The sequence below is a fragment of the Physeter macrocephalus genome, chromosome 9 (genome assembly GCF_002837175.3).
Source record: "Physeter macrocephalus isolate SW-GA chromosome 9, ASM283717v5, whole genome shotgun sequence".
In the NCBI taxonomy this organism is placed as follows: Eukaryota; Metazoa; Chordata; class Mammalia; order Artiodactyla; family Physeteridae; genus Physeter; species Physeter macrocephalus.
In genome coordinates, this window is record NC_041222.1 from 78,468,768 (window position 1) to 78,474,785 (window position 6,018).

The following is a 6,018-nucleotide window of genomic DNA, read 5'->3' on the forward strand; positions in this document are numbered from 1 at the left end:
CTTGGATTTATCCTGTTTGGGACTCTCTGCACTTCCTGGACTTGATTGACTATTTCCTTTCCCACATTAGGGAAGTTTTCAACTATAATCTCTTCAAATATTTTCTCAGTCACTTTCTTTTTCTCTTCTTCTTCTGAGTCCCCTATAATTCGTATGTTGGTGCATTTAATGTTGTCCCAGAGGTCTCTGAAACTGTCCTCAATTCTTTTCATTCTTTTTTCTCTATTCTGCTCTGAGGTAGTTATTTCCACTCTTTTATTTTCCAGGTCAGTTATCCGTTCTTCTGCCTCAGTTATTCTGCTATTGATTCCTTCTAGAGAATTGTTAATTTCACTTATTGTGTTGTTCATCATTGTGCTGTGTATTTCTCTGTCTTCTCATTTTGCTTAACTTACTGTGTTTGGGGTCTCCTTTTTGTAAGCTGCAGGTTTGTAGTTTCTGTTGTTTTTGGAGCCTGCCCCCAGTGTCTAAGGTTGGTTCAGTGTGTTGTGTAGGCTTCCTGGTGGAGGGGACTGGTACCTGTGTTCTGGTGGATGAGGCTGGATCTTGCCTTTGGTGGGCAGGACCGTGTCTTGTGGTGTGTTTTGGGGTGCCTGTGACTTTATTATGATTTTAGGCACCCTCTCTGCTAATGGGTGGGGTTGTGTTCCTGTCTTGCTAGTTGTTTGGCATAGGGTGTCCACTACAGTAGCTTGCTGGTTGTTGAGTGGAGCTAGGTCTTAAGGTTGGGATGGAGATCTCTAGGAGAGCTTTTGCTGTTTGATATTACGTGGAGCTGGGAGTTCTCTGGTGGACCAATGTCCTGAACTCAGCTCTCCCACCTCAGAGGCACAGGCCTGACACCCAGCCAGAGCACCAAGACCCCATCAGCCTCACGGCTTTTGTGATGTCTGAGGTCCTCTGCCAGCATTCGGTAGGTGTTCTGTAGGAGTTATTCCGCATGTAGATGTATTTGTGATGTATTTGTGGGGAGGAAGGTGATCTCCACATCTGATTCCTCTGCCATCTTGAAGGTCCTTCAGGACTCTGTTTCTTAAAAGTTCCAAGTACCTCTATTTTTCTCTGGACATTTAAAAACATATTAAAATAAAATAGGTTGTGGGCTGAATGAAATGGGTGAAAGGGGTCAAAAAGTATGAACTTCCAGTTATAAAATAAATAAGTCGTAGAGATGAACTGTACAGCATGGTGACTACAGTTAATAATACTGTATTGTCTATTTGAAAGTTGCTCAGAGAATAGGTTTTAAAATCTTAACACAAGAAAAAAATTTGTAACTATGTGTGGTGACAGATGTTACCTAATCTTTTTGTGGTGATCATTTCACAATATAAACAGATATTGAATCATTATCTTGTACACCTGAAACTAATATGTTATTTGTCAATTATACCTCAATTTAAAAAATAAAATAAAATAGGAATTTAAAAATAACACTCATTTTTATCACATAAAATAGAAACCACATATATGATAAAAATTGATTGTCTTATTAATCTGTTTGCCCTTATGTTACTTTTGTTATTCCTTATTAACCTTAGGTAGATACTCCCTACTTATATTCAACTTATATTTGTGTTTTAAAAATCTTATTTAAAGTGAATCAGTGGTATAAAACATTGAATCATTTTTTAAGGATAATATTCTTTAAAATATGGGCAATGTCATTATAATAATGATGCCATCATAATATTTACCCCAATATTTATCTGTCTCCAAAATGTACACTAACCAGAGCTATATCTTTACAAATGTCAATGTTAAGGTGCTTTGCATGAGGTATAATTTTTCTGGCATGACTGTTTTAAATGTCAAATTATGAAACTGCAAGTAGAAAAAATAGCGTGTGTTCCTTAAAAGTTTCAGGTGTACAGCTGTCTAGTTTCCATTATCGGTACCATGGTGCTGCACGTTTCTGAAAGATTTTGTCTGGAATTCTCCTCTAGCTGGAAGGAGAACAGAGCAGAGTCCGCTTTTAACCTGGCCCTGAGCCGCTGAGAATGAGGAAGAGGCTGCAGCAGAAGGCCATTTGTCTTTGTTATTAGGAAATAAATCAACCTTTGTTTTCCTGGCCAAACTCAAGGAATGTCATTATTACCAAATAAATTGTGTCATTACAAATCAATCAAGCCACCTTTCATTTAAATGTGAATCACTTTAATTGTCTGGGCTTCAAACTTGATTCCACCCCATGGAAACAAATGATTAGATATATAGATCATTCAAACTCTACATTTGGTGCAAAATTTTCTACAAAAGCAAATTGTTTTTTTTTTTAATTAGTCAACAAACTAACTCATCATTTAATATTCTCTATTAGTGAAGGGGGTATCACAAAGCTTTCCTTGTGAGTATAAGATCAATTTGGCAAAAGGTATTCTCTTTCTCAGAATATGGCAAAAATTACATACTTGGAGAAATCATGAATGAAGTATTGATGTCTGATTACCATTTGTGCATTTTATGATCTAGTCTTTAATGATAAATAGAAAACAGATATTGGTGCATATTTGGAGGAAATTTCCTAAGGATTTGAAGACTGGGTGGATTGATATTTACTTTTAATGAAGGTTCAATCTACCTTTTGCAGAACAGGGAATTTATAACTAACACAACCTTAAGTCTTAAGTTCTGCTGTAGGAATTTTTCATATGGCTTACAATTTCATTAGTGTAGTTAATAAGCAACATAACCAGGATTTCTGAATTAATGATGCTACTCAGCCAAAAGATTGCCCCATTTCCCCCCTAGTTTTTGCTGTGGGTTCTCACACTGTCCTTTCTCTGTGACCTCTCTCCCACCTCTGACCTCCTCCCAGTTTTCACCCTTGCTTTAACAATTGATTTATGATGGGCCCATGGAAGGGTCAACCCCACTTTTATGGTTTGCTTAAAATATTTCTTTTAGAGTGAGCATCAGAAGTGGTCTTCAATCCCTGCTAAACAGTTTCCCCAAGACCTCAAAAGAGCTTCCTTTACTGCCCATCACTGCACCTTATTTATATCTTTTGTACTTGTGAAGAGAAAGTCATTAAATAAGGCAATTCTGAAACTTTTACCAAAATGAATAACTTATAAAAGATGTGGGATTAGCTTTTTTTTGTTCCCAATGAGAATGTCTGTGAATACATGTATAACTCAGTGTAGGAAGGTATAAGGAAGAGAGAAGAAAAAGCCACTAAAAATAATTATAAGCCTGGGATTATTTCTTTTACAGGATCTATTTTTCTTTGCATTTGACAGTTTGATCTTTGCTGGCACTGAAGCCTGCAGGCCCATTGGGTATACCCTTACATTCATGGCCTCAACAGTAAATTCTGCCCTTTTGTTTAATCTGACTTCCTGTTGTTGTTTCAGTATACTAAATAATTGCCAAATTTAGGAATGCTTTTTTAAAACTCTGGTTTACAGAACAGCCTTTTTTTTTTTTTTTTTTACATTTTGAAGATTCTGAAAATAGAAAGAAATTTGCAAGACATACAACTATTTATTTTTAAACACATGTACAATTTGAAAGACCAAATAACGCCTAAAAAAAGGAGGATTTAAGCCAGATTTCTGGCCTAAGAATTAATGTAATCTTAATATTCTAATTTGGATCTTAACATTGAAATTTTGATTGCGGTGAAATATTTGCCACCTTAGTGATCTTACATTAAGTAGCACCATATGGTACGTCTATAGATGGCTTTCCCAAACTTATTGATCTCCCCTCCATCAGTCATTAAAAGTGTGATTTATTGGTCTAACATTTTTAATAGGGCAAAGCTCAAAGGTTTATTACGATGGATTTCTTGCTTCCATGTTGCCTTTGGCTGCTACCAGGGCCTCACAAGCCCTCAAGATAACTACATGGCTTTCTAAGGAGAAGCCAGCTTTTAATTAATTTATTTATTTTAACTAAATGCCAGCCTCTACATATTTAAAGTGTTTTACACCTATTACATAGCAATGAATGAATTTTTCTCATTCACGCTTTGAATCTTTCATGTAAAGTGAGGTGTCTCCCCCTTACCCCAATCAAATGCCATCATTTCCTTAGTGTGAGGCTTGGCAGGATTCCAAAAGTGAGCAAGCTTGAACTGAAGGGTCTGTTGCCAAGAGTCCGTGTGATCTTAGATGAAAGCGCAGGTCTCTGACCCATTGCCTTTCTTGGTCCCGGAAGGGAACACAACCATGAACGAGGAGTCTCTCACTCACGAAATCGCAAATCAGCCACCTAAGTGGGACTGACCTGGTGTATGAACATAGTCCAAATTAAGGGCTCTTAATTTGGGGCTCCTAACTTCCTGGTCTTTGTGGTCATGGCTCCCTATGAAAGGGAACAAATGTGTGTGCCCACCATCAAATTTAGACTCGTACCTCCGGATTCTAGCTGGTGCCCAGGAGAAATTTGAGGGGACGAGGGTGAAAAGCATGTCAGCAGCAGGGGGGATTCAAATGTGGGGTTGGAGTCCTGCCCTGATTTGAACCTTCAGTCCCACTCAAGTTAGGTAGCTCCCTGTCCTCCAGCGTCTTCCAGTAGTGCATGTCTAATTTGCCTGTATTTTATGAGTAAGAGCTGAAAAAGAGAAGAAGGAGGAGGTGGAGGAAGAAGAAGAGAAGAAATAAAGTCGTTTGAGAGAAAGAGCTATGGTCCTTTTGATGTCAGCCTACTTAATTAGCCACCACACCATGTATACGGCATAAACCCAGAATATCAGCTTCACATCTTCCAGAGGTTGTTCCAATCAGAATCCCTTTTTTCACATTCACGTCGATTGCAGGCACTGGTACACAGCAAAGGAGACACTAGGAGAGGAGGGACTCTGGCCCAGGCCTGAAATCAGGAGCTTTTCTGGGAACGAGAAATGATTGCATTTGAGATGGCTATGATGTGCATTCGAGGATACTCGGACTTTTGCTGATTTTTTTTTACAAATACGTTTGAAGCCAAAAAATGTGGTGCAGGACTCATTTTATGATGAATTATAAAATGCCTCCCATGCTTTTAATGTCCCTTTCCACTTTCCATTTTTATCAATACTTCCTCCTGGCGAATAAATGCAGCGGACATGTCGGCAGTCACTGTAGGGAAGCAGGTGCTGACCAGTTCACCTCCCTTCTGCAGCTGTGGGCCCTCCGCTGGGGTTCCTTCAGGAGTAGGGTGCTGGGCTGGTGTCTGAGGAGCAGTCCTGGTCCACACCTGTCGTCCCGCATACTGATCAGCAGCCCCTCTTTCCCTGCCAAAGGTGTCCTGGTTGCGACCGGATATGTGGTCCTCCTAGCAAGGGACACTTCACAGAGGTGGGATGGGAATGGAATTTGGCTTTGGGGTTCACATTTTAACACTTAGGTGTGAAATGTGGCCACAGGGAGGACCAGTCCTGTGTCACATGTTTCAGGATCATACAGACCTGGGTTTGATTTTGAAGTCAGTCGACATCCTTTTTTTTTTTTTTTCTTACAATACTGTTAACCTAACTAGTCTTTATTTGGATTTTACCAGTTTTTTTTTAATTGAAGTATAGCTGATTTACAATGTTGTGTTAGTTTCAGGTGTACAGCAAAGTTACACATAAAAAATATATCTATTTTTTTTCAGATTCTTGTCCCTGACAGGTTATTACGAGGTACTGAGTACAGTTCTTTATGCTAAGCAGTAGGTCCTTGTTGGTTATATATTTTAAATACAGTAGTATGTATATGTTAATCCTAAACTCCTGTTTCAGTGACATTCTTTAGATACATGAACTTGAGGAAGTTCCTTAATCTCACTGAGCCTCAAATTGCTCACCAATGAAATGGTACAAATGATAACAATTTACAACAAATGATTAAATGTAATGTGCCCAACACCAGTGCCTGTAAGTCAGGAGCAAGTTAATATTTCCTTTCCCTAATTCTTGCCTCCTAAGTGTAGTGGCAAGATCTTTTCGAAATTATGCCTTTCCAGCTACACATCAATTCTGAAAGAAGTAATTAAATCTATGGTGTAATAAAGGTCAGAGACTAGACTACTATTTCCAGTTTTGTCATG

General features: G+C 38.6%; 1 long non-coding RNA gene across 2 annotated transcripts in view; it reads left to right on the forward strand.

Moving 5' to 3' along the window:
• The window catches only part of LOC102983556 (uncharacterized), an 11,369-nt gene extending 9,302 nt beyond the window's left edge, over positions 1–2,067 (forward strand). For both annotated transcript variants that reach the window (XR_448106.4, XR_008618263.1), the window contains one exon: positions 1,947–2,067. This is a non-coding gene — a long non-coding RNA (uncharacterized lncRNA). The remainder of the gene's footprint in view (positions 1–1,946) is intronic.
• The last annotated feature ends 3,951 nt before the right edge of the window (positions 2,068–6,018 follow it).